Genomic DNA, 20,540 nt, shown 5'->3' with positions numbered 1-20,540 from the left:
ATATTTGAATTAAAAAGTCGGATAAAAGTTCGGAAAGAGCAGCATAAAAATGAAGCTAAAGAAGCGTTGTACATTCGTTTATGCACTTCTTTCCAAACTTATGTCCAATTTTCGAATTCAGATATCTCAGCGAATATTGCACTTATAGAAAAGCGAACTTTTTTTGTTACCCTTAGAAAAGCCAGGGCAACAATTTTCCAATTGGGTTTTTCTGTACCGTATAGAAACATAGATTTTTATTTTTGGTCACACTGTATTTTCAATCTCAAAATTGGTACAGGGTGTGATTTTTGAACACTTCTTGAGCATTTCTTAAACCGAAATCATTCCTCTACGACGAGCGGTTGATAGGATAAAGGATAGAGTTAGGACTTCCAGGACACCCAGTACACATATCTTCAATAATTTTGTTTGCAAATATTCAAATATTAAGAAATATAACGTATTTTATTCAATATTGCATCAACACTTTTCACGCATGATACAATATCATGACATCAATATAATTTGATAAAAATTATTTCAAAATAAAGGAAATTATTCAGTTCAATAAATGAGAAAAATATTTGAAACCTATTCGCATAAATATTTGATTTTAAAAAACAATTTGATATTTTTTAATTTTTTGAACTTCGAATTTCAAATTTTATTTAAAATAAGATTGAGTAAATGAAATTTTAGTCTTTTGCCACATTTGATGAGCTAAACAATTTTCATTACTTTGAAATCAATTTTTATTCAATTATATTGATGCCGTTCAATTTTATCGTGCGCTTAATGTGTTGATGTAATAATGAAAAATATTTTTTTCTCGATATTTGGAAATTTGCAAAAAATAATTGCTGGAGATATGCATAAAATTGTATTGGCCATAGCAGAGCATATAAAACCTAAAATGTGTACTAAATTTTAAATATAAATATTGGTGTTTAAATAATATTTAAATTTATTTCAACAGGAGCATAGGTTGTGAGGATTTTTGACCATATTAAAGGGTGTGAGACCCTTTAAAGGCGGAGAGGGGGAGGGTTTCTGATTGGAGTGGAATAATAGAAACCATTGTACCTTGAAGAAGTTAACTAGAACATCAATATTACTTCACAAGGTTTTTACAAGGAAAATGGATTTAATTTAGAGAATTTAAACATTTAGTAATTTGAATCAGTACAATTTTAATATCGACATTTTGGTTAATTTTTGTGTTTGTTTTATTCTTCAATATTGAAAACTATAATATAGTTTAGTGAAAAATTGTGATTATATATGATTTAGGTCTGATTTTCTGCACGAGCAAATGCGTCATCTGTCCAGAGCCACATAATTTGAGGCAACATTACTAATTTAAACATACACTCACATTGATATCTCAAACATCTTCGACCGTAATCGTAGGGAGGGTAAAAAAAAATGCTTGCTTTACACAGAGCTTCTCCAAGTTTAAGTCGAGCTATGCTACCCAGAAAGTTGAAAATAAATACCAAGTCATTATTCAAAATTTACCAGCTATTCCATTTCAGTGGAAAAAAATAGCATTGTTATGTAATCAGGGCCCGAAATGATGAAATTTTCATTTTTTTCTTAAATTTTTTCGTTGTTTTCACTTTTAAGGTATTTTTAAAGCGTTTTTTCCACTTAATTTTTTCAGATTGAAGAAGTTTAAAAAACTATGTACATGCCGTTGCATTGGTAAATTATGAAAAAAAATGCTATGCTTTCATCACTTCACTTGTATCTTTCTTTATACATCACAGGCAAATTTTAGCACAAATTCCATGTAAATTTGGTATTTAGAAAAAATTCCAAAAGTTGGCTACTTCACTAAACAATAAATGAAAGTGAATTGAATGAATTTTGATCTTTTATGTGAGGTTGAGTGAGAAAACTTTTATTTTTCGTTGTCCAAAAGGGTGAATTGGGAACATGACGGAATATTGCAAGCACTCTCTACTGGTACAATTTTCAAATCTTCAAATTCATGTGGAATGATTTTGATCCGATGGCATTCATAAGATTTCACTAGTTTTGTTTTGCCAGGAGAATAATGAACGGCATATGGCATACAGTATTTGTTTCCACTATTCAGTCCTTACAAAAACAAGGCGACATGGCGCTTATTGATGCTATCGATTTAGTCAGTGAAGCTAAAGATGGGATAGGGTAATTTTCACGATTCACTGAGACTGGTTATTTGTGGAGATTACAAGGAAGAAAATTCTCACACACACACCTCTGCCCCCACGGGGACTCGAACCCCGGTCTCTCGCTCGTCGGACGAGCGCTATACCATCTAAGCTATGGAAACAGAATATTTCAACCTTGGATTGTATATATATTTTGAAAGGCTCCGTACATGGACGGCGGCAGCAATCAACTAATTGCTCGTGAATCACATAGGCCATCAGATGGCCACATGCATATAGAAATGACCTTGCCACTTGTTAATACAAGATTCATTGAAAGACTATAGTTATTTGTGGAGATTACAAGGAATCATGTACGCGGAGCCTTTCAATATATATATACGCTCCAAGGTTGAAATGTTCTATATGTTTCCATAGCTGAAGATGGTAGAGAACTCGGCCGGCAAGCCAGAGACTGGGGTTCAAGTCCCCGTGGGGGCAGAGGTGAATTTTCTTCCTTATAATTTCCACAAATAACCAGTCTTTCAATGAATCGTACAAGTGGAGAGGACATTTCTATATATGTAAGGGTAATTTCCTATTACGAAATTGGACAAAATGATGGAGGGGGGGGGGGAAGAAATGAACTTACTGACCTCAGAAAAATCTATGATGTCTTGACGGGAACGTCTGAAAATTTTGAAGTCGAAGAGAAATTAAACTGTAAGTAGATCACTTTTTTTCACAAATATCTCCAATAACATCTGTTGATGTTGAGAAAATTTTGTTTCAGTATAAAAAGTTTACTCGGAATTTATACTAAAAAAACACACTTTATAAATTATAAATTGTTCATTGAAATTAAAAAATTTCATTGAGTTTTTGATAAATTGTGATGTTTTGAGCACACATTTTCATATGATTTTCATGCTATAAACAAAATGTTTTTCTTTGACTTTCGAACATAATAGGTATTTTAAGAAATTTGTTTTGTGTTACTTTAACAGTATTTTTGTCATTTTTTCGAGTTTTTAAGGTTACAGCATCCGGATCTTAATTATAAATATTGATTTCGGGTTGTTACATATTAGCTTACATTATCTCAATGAATTTAGAACATGGGCACACAAAGTTTATGACTTGTGGGCCATATTTCATAGAGGATTACTTTGGCGAGCCGAGTAGAAGGATTTCATTCGACAATCTCAAAATCAGAACTTCAAGGACCAAATACAAAGGAGAAACACTGATAAAACCAATTTGAATGTATTTGTTTTTTTAATTAATTTGCGGGTCGTATAAGACTCACGAATGGGCAGTTTTTCCACCCATGATCTATATCTAAACGAAAAATTTGGATATAAAGTCCCGATATAATTATTAGGAAACGCATCAATACTGCAGTATATGCCTCTAGCCAGGGTCATTTTAACGAGTTCGAGGGCTTGAGGCTCTTTTTTCACGACCACAAGAATATAAATCATGGATCGAACTGCTCAAAACAAAATGAAATGAAATATTGAAGAAATATAAATGAATGAATATTTAAATAAAATAGTTAAAACTAATAGTAATCATTAAAATTTTCGATGATTTGGGGATTCTTCTGCCTATTCGTTTACACAGAAAGAAGCCGTAAATTAAGATAAATATTCAAACCCTGATTATCGCATCCGCATATATATATTTTATGCAATATATTCTCTTCCAGTTTCTAGCAAATAAAAGATGAAGCAATTAATCTTTTATTCATTACAAAAATAGATTGTTCATGAATAAGAATCCGGTACGATTTTATAATTATAATCCCATCTAGGAAGCTGCGCTAATTCCTTCAAAGTAAACCATACACAATTTCCATTCTTTTCATGGATTGAGACTCTTTTATATGTTTACATATTTATGCATGTTTTATTCATTTTTTTTTGGTGATCACTGAAGCTCAGGTGCGACACTTCACTGCTCGTAAATTTACGCCAGTCCGAGTATATGGAACACACATGGAGATTCCGCAAGTTTCGCATGAGATAGCGTGTTAGAATTTCCCATGAAATGAGGACGCGTTTAACAACTATCATCGCCCCAAAGAATTCCAGCAAATTTATAATCCATTAAGTATGAAGAATATTTAGAATAAACATGTAATAAAAAAGAGAAAAGAATCAACATGCTACTTTCATTACGAAGTAGGAATGTGTAATTTTATCAGTTGGAGGTATAATGTCCTATTTTCCCATGGAATTTTAGAAACGACATGTCGTTTTTATTTACAATTTTTTTCGTTTTCCTTCGATGTGGATGTAGTATCACAGCATGATCTGATCGCACATTTACGTGTAATCCACCCGGAAAAAATTCAAGTTCATATCTAGTGGTGATACGAAGACAATGCGAGCTGAACAATGGAACTAACGCCTCAAGATAGAATAGAAATCCTAATCTTTTGCTCTAGTTTCCAATTTCAAGAAAGAAAATCCGGTGGGAATCGTTGAACCTTGGAATTTTTGTCTTGCGTGCACCCAGAATATCTCGGAATTCAGGAAAATCGGCCATTATAACAAAGAACCGTGATTTAGATTCAGATTTCGATTTAAATATTCATAGAAAAATTAGAATTTTCGATTAAATACTTATGAAAAAAAGGGGATCAAAGTACCTTCTTGTACAAAGTGCAGTTGTAGATAATCCAAAGTGCAATTGTGTGTGTGTGTCTTTCCATGTGTAAGTCTACACATAATGCCCATATTTATAGTCTCTAAAGATCCTGTGCAGTGAAATATTTTAAGTTTCAATGTTTGCCCAGTCAAAGTTTAATAACAGGAAAAAGGTTGCTTCTGTGAAAAATATGAGCACACACGTTACAATGTCCAAACATTGTCCAGCACAGCAAGCCAATTCTTGCTATTATCCCTAATTCTGCCAAAAATATCGCCAAATATTGTCTATTTATGACCAAATTACATAATGTTGTGTTCTGTCGGGAAGCTCTGAAGTCAGACGGGACACCGGTGTGTCTAGTCATTCTAAGTTATGAGTGTTGATAGCTGAAACAAGAAATTCTCTTATGAAAAGACTTATTTTTAGTAATAGTAACCTATTTATAAATAACAATCGGTTACCATTTAATTTATTTCTCAACTAATTGACGCATCTGGTAAATGATTATTTACCAATTATAATCACAGTACATCTGGTAATTTATGTGATCATCTATTGACGTATCTGTCCCTATGGCTGAAAGTGTAAGGTGATTGATGTGGTCATTGATTGTTGCGTTCAGTCCCCATCTCTATTAGACGTATGAGGCGGTCGATACACTTGGGAATAACGGAACGATGCACCTGGTCATTGATTGGTGCATCTATTTCCATGCTATTTAGCTATAATTTAGTAAAATATTATGAGGTATTTGATACACTTCATATCTGAATGATACACCACCTGGTCATTAATTGTTGCACCTGTCCCCATGGCCATTTGAAGTATGAGGTGGTTGATAGACTTGATAAGTACAGAACGATGTACTATTTGAAGTATGAGGTGAATGATACATTCCATAACTGAATGATATAACACCTGGCCAGTGATTGTTGCGTTGGTCCCTGTGGCTATTTGACGTATGAGGCGGTTGATACACTTGATGACGGAACAATGCACCTTGTCTTTGATTGGTGCATGTATATCCCCGTAGATTTTTAAGCGTATATATATATAATATGCAACACAGTATCTTTCATAATGGAGGTATCTCTACACACATATATGGAAGACAATTTTTCTAATTGTGCACTCTTTTTATACAGTTCATGCAACTACCCATCCATTCACATATGCTAGTCAAGAGAAACAATCCATGAAAACATCATATAAAAACGGAATTTACATTGGAAATTTCACCGTTTGCTCATCTGTTCTCTGGTTAAAATATTTTGTTGCTTCCACTTTTTCCCATTTGTTGTGTCCACATTACCGTCCCCTCACGTCACTCCTATATATATCAACATCCGACTTGAAATAAAACAGCGATTGGAACATCCGGTCAAACATATATCAAAACATATACTTCATTCAGACAAGAAAACAATCATTTCAGTTATCGGTCGCAATATAGGTAAATAATCGAGTAAAAACCATAATGACATGATAGAAAACAAGATGGAGATCAGACACAAGGAGAAACCAAAACAAAATTTAAACAACATTTTTACTATAGAAGTTCAAAGATTATAATTTTCTTCTCCGATTCCGTCTCAACTCGGATTATCCTTATTGTGATAATCCAAATAATAATAAGATAACTGCATGCTAAGCTAGCAGAAAATCGATGGATTAATGATATTGAAAAAATTTCAGTTTCGGTTTCTCCTTGACGGATCTCAATCTTGTTTTTTACTATGTTATTATAGTTTTTGGTGTTACTTCTTTTTTTTTTTGCGAATAATATTGGATTTTGGTCTTTTACTTTTGCAATTTGGATTTATTTCCTACTTCCTTTCATTTTTCTTTCAACGTCTTTTCTCTTTTATCAAGTCTTTACCAATAGGTTGCAATAACGAAATTTGTAAACCAGGCAAGATCAGGCTTGCATTACTTCTGTCTGAATATGAACCATATAGTTTTAAAACTACAATAACATTATGGAAAAGAAGATAGACATGAAGAAGAAACGGAAACTAACTTTGAACAACGCCTTCAATAATGGAAGTTTAAAGATTACAATTTTTTTCTTCGATTGCCTCTTAGTTTGGATTATCTACATCGTACTAATCCGAACAATAATGGAAGAAGTGTGTATAATTCCGGCTAAAAAAAATCGATGTATTTTAGTTTCGATTTCTCCTTGACGAATCCTCATCTCGTTTTTATTATGCTATTATAGTGTTTACGATTACTTATACACTTTTTAAAGAGAAATATCAAATTTTGGTGTTGCAGTTCTGTTGTTTGGATTCATTTCTAACTTTCTAGCATTTCTCTTTCAATATATCTCTCTTCTTTTTTATCTAGTCTTTTTCAATAGGTCGCCGTAATGAAATTGATAAACCAGTCTTCACGATAAGGCTTTCTTTTTACGAATTCGGCGTACTTTACTCTAAAAAAACATAATAACCAATTAGAAAACAAGATGGAGATCAGTCGATGAAAAAACCAAAACTAAAATTTTGAACAACACTTTCATAATGGAAATTTAAAGATTATAATTTTCTTTTTCGACTGTCTCTTAGCTCGGATTATCCACATCGTAATGATTCGGACAATAATGGGATAAATGCATGTAATCAAAGCTTAAAAAATATAAAAACGCTGTTAAAATTTTCAGTTTCGGTTTCTCCTTGACGGATCTCCATCTTGTTTTCTACTATGTCATTATAGTTTTTGCGATTACTTATTCACTTTTTTTACGAGAAATATCGGATTTCGGTACTTTATTTCTGTGGTTTGGATTCATTTCCTACTTTCTTTCAATGTCTTTTCTTTTCTTTCAATTCTTTTTCAATAGGTTACGATAACGAAATTGATAAACCAGTCGTCGAGATAAGGCTTTCTTTTTACAGATTCGGTCGTTTTCTGTCGCAACGCTCTGTTAATTCGTGTAAATGATCGGGTTTTTTACTTTTTATCCTAAGTAGAAGAAAGGAATATCCTTACTTAACGTCTTCCTGTATTAGAAGTAAAAGAAATAATGATGGCGGTGACAAGACAAAAAAAAAAACTGTCTTTAAATAGCAGTCTTGTACGTAAAATAAGCGTAACAAGTGGCTGCAGGTTACTGAGTAGAAATTAAAGCGTGGAAATTAGCATAGGAATGAAATTATATGCACGAGAGTTGATGATTCGGAAAATATCCGCTGAGTCGTGCATGTACTGTTTGCAGTATCATCTTATAATTAGATGGAACATCATTCGAAATCCGTTTTAGTTCCGGTGCGTGCTGAATTTGTAATTTTTAGGATTTGATGCATGGATTGCGACGTTCCGGGATGTCAGCCATGACAGACACTACCACGATATGGCATCCATGTTTGTTGGGAGTCAAATTATCTGAAAGACTCAGACAAAGTCTTTCAGATAATGTGACTCCGAGCGAAGGGAAGTGAATCAGAACTGATTTTTGTCAGATGTTTGAGTGTCTCTGATGTAGGTTATACAGCAGTGTTCGTCAACCTCTGGTTCGCTGACTGCTGCTACCGGTCATTGAGAATTTTCTGCCAGTCGGCAAAACTTTTCGACCAATTCATATAGCTGTTATACAGGGGTGCATACATACCAGTATGCCCCTCGTTTTACTGGTCAACCGTTAATCCTAGAGGCATGTTTTCAATTACAAAAAGTACCCAAATAACGTGTAGAACACAGATACGGCACTCATGTTGTATAATTATTAAAATAAAAAAACTAACTTTATATTTATATGGACATTCTGTCCTCGGAAATCCAATTAATAAAAGTTGTTATTCTGTCTTTCCTGAGGCCAACAAAAGAAGCTCTACATTTTTACGTGCAATATTCGCAGAGATATTTGAATTCACAAAATGGAGAAAAATTGGGATAAAACAGCCCCCCCCCTCATTTTTATGCTGATTTTTCGAATTTTTCTCCATTTTTTGAATTCAAATATCTTGGCGAATATTTCACTTGGAAACGTGGAATTTGTTTCGTTGGCCTCAGGAGAAGAAGGAAAAAAACCTTTTAAATTGGGTTTTTGAGCACAGGGTGTCCACATTAAAAGTCTTTTTTTTTTTTAATTTCAATAACTACACAACCCCTTGCAACATGAATACAAATACAAATACAACGCCACAACAGGCAAAATGCACAACGAGATGGATGAGAAAAAGATGCCCACAATAAATATGGATGTCATATATTTCAAAAATACAGCAACCCAATTAAAATTGCAATTACAAACAATATATATACATGATGAAATACAGGGTGATTATAAAAAAACTATCCCGACATATGGGCCCCTAACTATCATACCATTCACAGAAACAATGAAATTTTTTTTTGTATTCGCTCAAGAATGATATGGAAAACAACAGTGTCACTCTAACAGTTACGGTCACAGTGAGAAAATTTCTAAAATATCAAATGGCAACACCAAGTTTTTTGTATTGGAATGTGATCTCGATTGTGAAAAACCCTAAATAGCCTTCGAACGGCAACTGTAGCATGAAAATCACCGGCGGTAGATAGGCTAAAAGTGAGGACAACCAATAAGGACAGAGAAGCAGCATAAAATAAAGCATTTTATTGTGTTTCACAAATTTTCCACATGACCTTGTGGAGGACTAATCAGGCTGGGATCTCAGCCGAAGAAACGGTGTGACGAATGAAACGAACATTAATGCTCTGGTGCACGGCAAAGTCCTTTTCACTTTTTCCTTGCCTAGCTCCGGGGATTTTCGTGCTACAGGTGCCACTCCAACGCTATTTAGTGTTTTTCAGTATGGAGATCGCATTCCAATACAAAAAACTTGGTGTTGCCATTTGCTATTTTCGAAATTTTCTCACTGTAACCGTAACTGCTAGAGTGCCACTTGTTTTCCATATCATTCTTGAGCGCATACCTCAAAATACCTTATGCCAAAATTTCATTCAGTTTCTGTGAATGGTATGATAGTTAGGGGCCCATATGTCGGGATAGTTTTTTTATAATCAATCCGTATTATACAATGCCTATAAGAGTACTTATGGGGTTTTGTCTTACTCTAAGTTTGGATAACTTCTCGGATGACGTATCTGATTTCAACCAGCACCTCCTAGAGATAGAAGGCCTCCGCACGGGCTGCCATAAATGCCATTCAGACTACCTAGCAAGTTTGCCACATTTTAAAACACAGCATCCTACATCGTTCTACAAATTCTCATTTGTAGGCACAAAAAAAAAGCTGCAGCATCACAAGTAAATTCATCTGATTTGGTTGCATTCGAAACGTGAATGCAACCAATGCATGTACGATGTCAAAGGAATACAGGGCTCTCAAAGAAAATAATAACCCAATAATCATACTTCAAAATGCTTATAAATAGAAATGTAGAAATCATAAACACACATGATATACTGGTGTACAGAAGGACAGAGCTGAAAAGTTGAGGCCGAGTACTCTTTAAGGATGAAACAGATTTTCTATCGGTCCCCTCAAATATATACATATATACAAATATACAATACAATAAAATACAAATATGTACATACATACATTGAGTACATGTACTCCCCCCCCCCCCGGAAAAAGTTGAAATGACGGCCCTTGTTCCTGCTATTGCAGAGTTTATGTATTACACAATAAAAGGGCTTAATGGAGAAGGGTAATAAAGGGCAATTTCGGCGCAGATTCAGAAATAAAAAAGGTGACTGGAACCATAATGTAATCGCTTTTTAAAAGAGCGGCAGAATTCACACAGGCTTAGACAGCCTTGAAGAGACATTTAGCCACGGAAGAAGGGACATGGACAAAGAGAAGAATTAAAAGAATGAAAAGGGCACAACGGGCTTTTTTGAATGCCACCAAAAAAAAAAAAAGTGAAATATTAAAATGCATTTTGTCTTTTTATAAATGAACGTGTTCTCATTTCTAGACAAAAAACCGGGGGTCTTATGAATGGGATAATTGTGACATTTATGGCCGCATACACGATTGCCAGAAAAAGCTGAAACGAGGCAGCATGATTCATATTACCGTGATTTCTATGGTTCCGTTTTCTTTACTCCTAAACGTATTATACTATCCATGCATTTCTGTGAAGTGTTGAAGGGATATGCATAGTTTATATACTTGTAATATGATGCTAGTTGATGGCTCTTCACAAGGAAGTGGCTGAAATATTTTCAGTTCTAGAGTCCCTATATATATATTTTTTTTTTCACACTATAAATTTACTAGAAAATAAATATAAAAGCCTACTAAAAATTCCTGCCCTGGGGAGTGTCTTGTATTCACCCCAATATGATTCATTGGCATCAAGCATGATTGTCATTCATTTGTTGTTGCTACACCCACACATTGTTGGTATCCTTCCAGTTTCAAGTCACTTGGTTTAAGTAAGGTATCTTCAATCTTTTGCTCGGTGCTCGCCGAAAAATCCGAGAGTGCTCGGTACTTACGTGTAACTTCGTGAAACTTTGGCAATGGCGATAGAATGGGCTCTTTTCTGTAGTGTTGGAAAAGTGGAAGTTTCCACATGCTAGGTAGCCAAGAAGACCATAGTCCAGTTGAAAAATTTTCGAACTTTTAATCCATTCTTTGGTGACGAAGTCATCTTACATGTTGTCCAGAAATGACATTTTTTTAATATCGTACACATCCCAGGCTCTATCGACAATCTTCAAATTTAGTCATTGAGGGCTGAGAGAGAGATAGCTAAGGAAACTACAGTACTTTTGCACTCATCTCATTCGAAAAATTGTCATTACTCTTTTCTGGGATTAGCTAAACATGTGTTGCCACATGGTTTCTGATGTTGAGCATAAACGGTGGTTGCACATTATATAGTATGCATAATACCCAAATGCCGTTGATAAATTTGATAAATATTGAAAACATTATCACTTGCACCGTCGATTATGAATAATAAACAAGTTTCGTTGGTAAATTTCACAAATACTTGAAACTTATCGCCTTTATCTGGGATTATGCATAATACCCTAATGTAATTGGTGAATTTGATAAATATGAAAAAAATTCAAAGGAGGTCTAGGATGAGTGATTAATCTACTCGCACCCCGATATAATAACAAATCTTACTATGATACACTAACGACGCCGACTATTGGGTGTTATGAATAATTGTCGGTAACAGTGATTAATTTAGGGAAATTTATCAAATTTACCAACGACGCTTGGATTCTATGCATAACCGTCGGTAAAAGTGATTAATTTAGGGAAATTTATCAAACTAACCAAAATGCTCGGCGAGTATGCTAATAACTGGTTATTATGTAAAATAACCAGATTTAACACATACAAGGCTTGGCTTTCGTACTTCTATAAATACTTAGAAGACAAGGTCCATTTCCCTAGAAATGCGTAAGGGACTTGCTGACCACTTGCATGCGTACCTTCAGAAATAAGTAGGAGGATTAGTATATTATGCCATGATCCGTGTTTTTCATCTATTTATTACTATACTCATTTTCTTTGGTCATTGCTGATTATTTTTCACGTACCCTGAATAGCTCATCATGTACCTCAAGGGGGTACACGTACCACCGGCTGGCAACCACTGTCCCAAGCAATTACAGTTCTTCCAATCGAGTTTCCAAGGCTCAGTCGGAGATCATACCTTGAGCTCAGATCACAAACGTTTCAAAAAAAAAAAATCTATGGAGTCACATCACTTTACCTCATCGAAAAATTTATGGATAAATGAATAGAGCAAATGTGTTCGCGTCTGACATGCAGAGTCAATGTCCCACGTCAACAAAATATTCAGAGACATTCTACTGACACAGAATCTTGTCCGTGTTCAGATGATATTTCACGCTCAAGGAAATGGAATATACATGAGTGGAGCCGCCTAATGGAGATTGATGGAAATGGCAGCTGCGGCCGCGCGATCAGGGTTAATCTTAGAATCTCCACTGTGATGTACGTTTTTTTAAAGATCGGAGAAACTCCTTGATTCATGATCTATAATTTACAGAGAGCTCGGAGGAATTCACTTGGGCTGTTAGAGCGTAAGTCGAGCGTTTACCCGGAACGCAAGAGTAAGTCAAGAATCCGTGAAACGTGATCGACAAGACCGCGTATCTTGTACGTATAAACGAGAGTGGAGTGAAATGCTCCTGCAAATTGATTCGACATCAAGTCACACGAGAAATCCCAGGTTAATGATTCTTATCATGGGAATTGTCAGGTTTATGTACTTAATGCTCGGAATGTCTCACGTAAATACTACATACTTACTACATACTACTCGATTAAGATGTTCAAGGAAAAGAATTTTTCCTTTTCCAACACATTTTTATTCTGAGAAATACGACCTTATTAGCGAAAATGTCCCCGTTTCTCTACGAGAAAATGTCGATCAGTGTTTGATGGATGAAATTAAAAAATTTGGGATGGATAACTTATGAATTTTCCATGTTATATCGTGGTTTTTACGCTCATGAAATATTCAGAAGTAAATAGGAGAGGAATGTCTAAGGAGAACTGCTCACATATTGAATAACCAATGACTTCTTGAGTAATTTTAAATCAGGGGTCTTCAACCCTTCAGATATTATGGAGCAAATCGGGTGGAAGTATTTGCCTACATTCATATTCTCTAAAATCATACCACCAGATCTCATTATGGTGATGGCTTCTATGCATTTGAGGCCGTTGTTGGGTGCGGCCCATGCACAAAGGTGACCTTGCATATCCAGAATTACGAGGTTTTCAGTGTAGGGCATAGTTTCCCAAACTTTTCATTCCATCGCCCCCTTCTTCAGAAATTTTTTTCTATCATCGTCCCCCCCCCCTGCATCTCAACTGAACCCATAGGATCTTATATTAAAGTCGTAGCTTCTATCGCCCCCCTGGACCATTCCATCTCCCACCAGGGGGGCGATATTGCCTACTTTGGGAGACTGGTGAAGGGTATCCCTTTCAGATCCTGCACGCACCAATGTGGTGTGGTTGCTTTTTCTCACTATAGAATTTTTTTCGTTTGACCTCAGGGAGTTAAGCCCCGACTAAAATGATTCTGTAAGTTTTGAGTTAGAAATATGGTGAACATGAAATTTGGGGGCTTTCTTCAAGGGCAGAACCTACAATTGAACACTTTCAGGGGTTTTTCTCTCAAGATGGCTCTCAGGAGAAAGTGCCTCGAGAAAAATGTAATTTGTTACATAAAATTTAGCAATAAAATTCTGAAATTTTTTTTGTGTGAATATGAATATACCTTCCAAAGTGAATCTCTACAAGTGATTTCGAAGTGATTTCTCTACAAAAAAAATATTTGTTGACAATGAATTTTCAGTATCAACAAATCCAAAAAAATGCTTGGATTTGAAAGGGTTATAGTTGCGTCTAAACGAATGGGCCAGTAAGCCACGAAGAGAACAGAGGACCCTCAAATAATTTAGAAATTCCATTATTACTCTGAAATTACTTCTTCCACTAAATATTAATTTTTATTATTTATATATATACATAATTCTTAGATTTTTTTTCCTTTCCAAAATTTAGAAAGTTTCTCGTTCTTTTAAAGTTTCTCGCAGTAGTTCTTGAATTATTTTTTCTCCATCAAATACACACGGTGTGTGGTGAATCTCATCAAATACTAAATAAGTTCTTTCACCAATTCTGCGAAATTATCTCTTTCAATGATTTTTAAGTTTTCCTCCATCAAGTTGGAGATTATATCCGAAAATAATTATGAAATAATATTTCGGTGAAACCAATGATAATTTGATAGGTGTTTTATGATTTGCCGCTTGAATTTAAAAATTAACGGTAGGATCTAGAATCACAGCATTCCTTTCGGACGCTTGTGGTGAAACAAACTAGGTCGCTATACATTGCCCAAGTGGCGTGGTGGTAAGATGCTCGTTTACCACCGTGAAGGTTGCTGTCCCGGGTTCGAACCATAGGGAGGATATAGATAAAATATTTTCCTTAAAAAATGAACTTGAGGCGACAACCAGAGTTGGTGTTCGGTAAAATATATCCTATACAATATTCACTATATGATATATGTATTAGTGTCACTACCGTGCAAATACACCACGAGAAGTGATTCCAGAAACATTTACAGGAATGCACAGGAGATTTGAATATTCTTAGAAATGTGCACATACGAGACTTGCGTATCCTTATAAATGCGTTGTCACTTTACTAATTTTTCCACCATCGTTAACTATTTTCCTCGCATAATCCTGAATTGCCTTTCATGTACATGTACTATTGGAGGGTACGCGTATCCCGATTTGGAAATCACTGCATTAGATGTTAGGCTGGGATAGATCTCGGCAACGGGATAAGTACGACGGCAGAGTTCTGGCGTTCATTCATTCATGCGTTAGATGTTGCCATCGAAATTCAACAAGAGTTCCTCTGGCATAATCATCTTCATCAGACCGAGAAAGCGCTTCGTTCGCCTTCGATAATGATTTCATTTCTATTGCCGTAAGTAAGTGTCAAATATCTCTACAGATGGCGGTGATTATCTCCAAGATCAATCCGTAAATCTTTACTTCAGAATATTTACATTAGTAGACAACTATCCATCTGTGAAAGTGAGTGGCACCATTTCCTCCATCTCTTGGATCTATAAAAAAGTAGCAATCAGACGATGATCATTATTATTATTATTATTATCATCATCATCCATGGAATCTCGAAGCATTTAGAACACCTTCCGGTTTCGATACTTTCCTTCCAAGACGTTATAAGAAATGAACTGAAACATGATATACGATGTGCTGATCCGTATCTTCAAAAAGAAAAAAAAGCCAATGCTAGAGACACATACATACAAGGAAGAACAATCTTAACATCGAAAAATTTCAAATTTCGAGCACTCTTACAGCCAGTTGAACACTATTCAGTGATAGATCGTAACGGTTGAACACTCCGTTTTTGTTTCAGGCGTTTGGATTGCATATCTGTGCTGTGATATGAAGACATTATAATATACCGTCCCATATCTTCGCTGATAGTCATTCCTAAGACTAAAGGGGTATCATCTACATTCCCCTCGAGTTTTGTTTAGACCTCTATATGAATGTATATTTAGAGGTAAAAAAAGCACAAAGCCAACTGAGCGAAACTTTCTTTTTGTCTTGATGGAAAGCTATTGTAATGAAATGCGTATGTTGTACGCTATGTACGCAAAAGGTTCGCTGAACCCTCACTGTTCTTTTGGGGTTTTTTATTTCTATACAGTACAACGTGTAACCTTAACTCATCTCGGTGAGGATAAACCGTGTTAACATGCGAGATATTAATGCATCAGTGATCTGGGTCATAATAATTCATGGGGAGGAGTATTTTTTGTCAGATTTTTATCACTGATATAGAGTACTCTGTATTAATTTTTTTCTTGATTAAATAAATTAAAATTTCATTCGAGTTTTTTATAGATATTTCTATTTTTGCGGAACAAAAGGTTTATTACGGGGGTATGATTGATATAAGATGAGTATTGTGGGAGAATCGATGGTTATGGTAGGTGGGGGGGGGGGTTCAATCTTAGGACGTCATTGAGTTCAGGAAAATAATTTAGAATTTTTCAAAATACCCTCCAATACCCAAGTCACACTCTACTCATTAAATTGATTTCTGAGTAAATTTATAGCCTACACAAATTTTGTAATTAATTAAGGTGTATAGAACCCCCCACTGAATTTTAGAAGCAGTCAAAATTTTCCTGCCGGGCTTCACTTGAATGCTCCACATTTGTGATTAAGCTTAAAATACGTGCAGAGCTCCCTGTGTGCTCCTTGAAATTCATAGGAGTCTTGTATTTTCCATTTATATTGTCAGAAGGCTTGCGTACTGCTAGGAATGTACGACTTCGCATATAAGTAGGAAGAATGCATATCTTCTTGCCTGAAATAACTATAATGTGATTTACACTTTTTCATTGCGTTACACGTTCCCCCCCCCCCCGGACTTGACTTATTAATTTTCGCATATTCCCTGGATAGTTCTTCATGTACCTCTATGGGATATGCAGAGCACGAATAGGGGAATTGCTGCTCTAGGAAAAAAAAAAACTTTTATAAATTGGGTGATATTTCCCCTGGAAGATGCTGAGGCCGGTCGTCCAATGGAAACGACTTGAAGAGATAAACAAGTCGCGCGCAGATATCTGTATTTGCAAGACTGATCTCGTTGTCCAGAAAGTCAGCGAACTTCCACCACTGATTTAAGGCAAAAAATATTGCGATCATTTTTTGCCTGTTGTGGTGTTGTATTTGTATTTGTATTTTTGATCGGTTGTTCCTTTCATTTCGAATTGAAAGTTCCGTTCATTTTATGCAACAGCAGACGGAAAAAAATGTTCCGATCTAAATGGCATCTCGTGCCTCTTCCTGTATCTGCGCAGGCACAGCGCGGTTGTTTACTTTTTTTCATGTCATCCGGTTTTTTCCACGGTATCTCTCCTTTTATCTCCCTTCTTCTCCACGTGAACAATGAAGCTGTAATTTGATAATCGCCCTTCATAGGTTGTGATGGTAAGTAGTAATCGATGAAATATAATTATCTATTTATTTATAACACGAACGTCTTTTCCGAGTTTGTGTGAGGTGTTTCATTAAGTGTGGACTTTTTCAATATTTTCTCAAGGCTACTACTGACTACTGAACCACACATGCACCTCGTTCATATTCCTCTGCGGAACTTCTGACGGATTGGTACATGTTAGAATGTACGTGTATGTGTATTGAACCTGACGTGAAGGTTGTTTCTGTGTAATGCTTGTTGTATGAAGTGCTGCCATGAATTTTTCTAACTATGAGCGAAGTGTAATGATTGAATAATTATATTGTCGTAGGCTTGTTGATCTCTGTGGCGAGACTTTTTAACGGGGATATCGACTCGCATTCGCGCTTCGAAGTTGGGAACCATAGAATATTTTCTCAAGACTATTTAACGAACACACTCGTCCGCATGGAATGCAGTCGCGAGCTGAGTAAAGGACGACTGGTGTGAAACGAATCAGGCGATAATCACTAAAGTCTTCAATATGGGGTCAAAAGGGTTGGCTTAGCAAAGGGAGGTATTAGTAATTTCATTCTCTTAGAAGGAAGTTCAGTAATCAAATAAGGTTTGTAAACTATTGTAGACTGAAATTCCGGGATTTAACATTTCACGAAGCTATCAAAATGTAGATTCACGTGAAGTATATACTTATATATAACATCGGCTTTAATTTCATATATATATTTCTACATGTTCTAACTACATTATCCACACTTGAAAGAAATTGCAATAACAACATCAAATTTGATCAAATCCTATTTTTTTTAAACTAAAACCAGATTGGCCGTCTCAGTAGACTTTTAACTGTCTCCATGTTGCCTGGAGCGTACGCAGGATCGACCTTTGAAAGGAGGCACAAGGAATTTCGTCCAGAGAAATATTGAGTTATCAACTTTCGAAAGTTAACAGAAATTGATTAGAATACCATATACAGCTATTGCTTCAGGTATTTTAATTTTTAATCGTTTTTTTTTTGGGGGGGGGAGACAAGTGCCACCTGTGTCAACTTACCTCTACGTATGCCTCTGTATGTTGCCACAAAATGTTTATTTAAATATGACTGAAGGACATCAACAGCGCGTAAACATGCATCTACAAAATACACCAGGAACTGAACTTCCGAGGGCGAAATTACTACCACGTCTGCTGCTTTATTAAGGAATAAAATAATTAATCATTTCTCTCACTTTTATCAGGCGTAGATCTTTTCACCTTGTATATCATTACTGATTCCTGATCCGTCAGCAATCTTCTGACCGTGACGGAAGCTATAACGAAGTTCCGTCAGCCGTCTATTATGTAAGGGCAAGGGGTACAATACTGTATACGTGCCTTTAGTAATGGAACTAATAAGAGAATAGTGTTCAACTTTTTTCTACTTGCGGGCCGGGGAAATTAAGCGAACCATTTCGTGGACCGCCATAAAAGAGGGGAATAATTTTGAGAACCGGCGATAAAGCAAAAAATAATGGCAGAAAAATATTCCCAACCTCCGCTTATTATACATATATATTCCAAAATCTACTATTATACATTCGAGAAACATCATTGATTTGCGATTTCTGCTGCCACCAATCGAATAAAAACAGAACTGTCCGCTATGATTCTTCAAATGAAATCGGTTGTTAGTTTTAAACCGTTTGCAGCATAAACATGAACAATATATAGTAGAACGCTACATATTATTTTACATATCATTATTTTTTTTAACTGCGCACAGTGTAAATTTGATCTTTTAAAATATATTAAAACATCGATTACTATGTTTTTATGTTTTCCGCTAAATCACATTCTTTAAGCGCTGTTGCAGAAAACATTAAAGCATATTAGAGAATTTCTTGACGTATAAGATCAACACCATTATACAACATTAAAAAGAACAATATATGTGATATACACCACATATTATTTATTTTCATGCTGCTCCCTAGTTTAAAACACAAATAAAATTTTAGTTAAAAAAGTCGTAGAAAATAGTTTGGTTTCTCTTTGATAGGTTGCAGCAATGGGCCTAACGCAAAGCTTCTCTATTTCAAGCAATATTCATGCGCATTTCTCTTCTATACCAAAATATCGGAACGGGAAAATGAATAGAAAATTAGACTCATTCACATCAATGCTCAAGACAACACAATTAACCTCCTGACGCACACAAATCTTTTAGAGAAATCCCCAAATCAGAAAAAAAGACTAAAGATTTTCATCCGCACTATCACTGCTCTGAAGTCAGCAAGAAATCCAAGTAGGCCCCTAGTAAAATATATCGACGCAAACGTAAATTAAGTTTGAATGCATTTTAAATGTTATTTATATTAAAGGCAATCAAGGATGATGGAGGAGGTATGAGTTGTTGAAGTCTCATGTACGGCACCCTGATGAACGAATTGAGGATAAAATTCTCATTTGTTTCAGTTGAACATCCACTGCTTACGTTTCTTCAGTGCTGTCTCTGTAATTATAAAGTATTGCATTAACTTCTATTCCATTTTTTTATTTGGTTTATATTACCGACACGGCTGACCAGTGTGTGTGTGTGTGTGTATTTTCTGCACGTAAATAGAAATTTAAAAGCATCCTTATCGCCATACTAGTGGCTTTAAGGTTGAGAGACACTGGAATAGAACAGTCGTTCTCAACCTTTGGAAGCCCGCGGCCCGGTTTTATTTATTTCGTAAGGGGAAGGCCCTGTCAAACACATGATTAACGGAACATGAATGGGGGAAAAGGAAACAGCAGATCTGTCGCGGCCCGGTATGAATGTCACGGCCCGGCGGTTGAGAAACACTGGAATAGAACACTCTCTTAGAAGAATGTATTTTTGAAGAGAGTGCACATCAAGGAAAATATTGTAAAAGTTCAAAATTTCTATTAATACATTCAAATTTTATCGATTCAGAATTTGTGCTCAATTATAGATATTTGGCTTGAAAGCTAGATTCAAGTTTTTTCTGAAGATTGCCATTGTGCTGATCTGAGTTTACGCGAATGTTAGAATCGTCATGGGGTGTTCTTATAACGGTGGCTTTGAAGATAACGGGTGGAGATGGTGCTCGTAAATGAACAAAATAAGCCTAAATACTCTATTACAGGAATACCCAACCTTTCCATTTCGCGGGCTAGATATGCGGTGATTCTGCTGCTCGAGGGCGAGAAACTCTTATATATAGGCTGACCTGCATTTTGCGGGACATCCCGGAATTTCGGTAGTCCTACCTTTTTC

The 20,540-nt window shown here is 35.6% G+C and overlaps 1 protein-coding gene and 1 non-coding gene across 4 annotated transcripts in view; one reads left to right on the top strand and one right to left on the bottom strand.

Moving 5' to 3' along the window:
- The window catches only part of LOC149070189 (proton channel OtopLc-like), a 96,165-nt gene that overhangs the window by 57,422 nt on the left and 18,203 nt on the right, over positions 1–20,540 (top strand). The gene's annotated exons all lie outside the window — the stretch shown is intronic.
- On the bottom strand, positions 2,231–2,302 carry TRNAV-GAC (transfer RNA valine (anticodon GAC)). Its single transcript has one exon. It is a non-coding gene; the product is annotated as a tRNA-Val (tRNA).

The sequence above is a fragment of the Pholcus phalangioides genome, unplaced genomic scaffold (genome assembly GCF_987345545.1).
Source record: "Pholcus phalangioides strain wild (caught in Gottingen) unplaced genomic scaffold, Ppha-v1.0 ptg000022l_1, whole genome shotgun sequence".
Lineage (NCBI taxonomy): Eukaryota > Metazoa > Arthropoda > Arachnida > Araneae > Pholcidae > Pholcus > Pholcus phalangioides.
The sequence above is the reverse complement of the archived record's forward strand: the minus strand, read 5'-3'. Positions and strand labels throughout refer to the sequence as shown.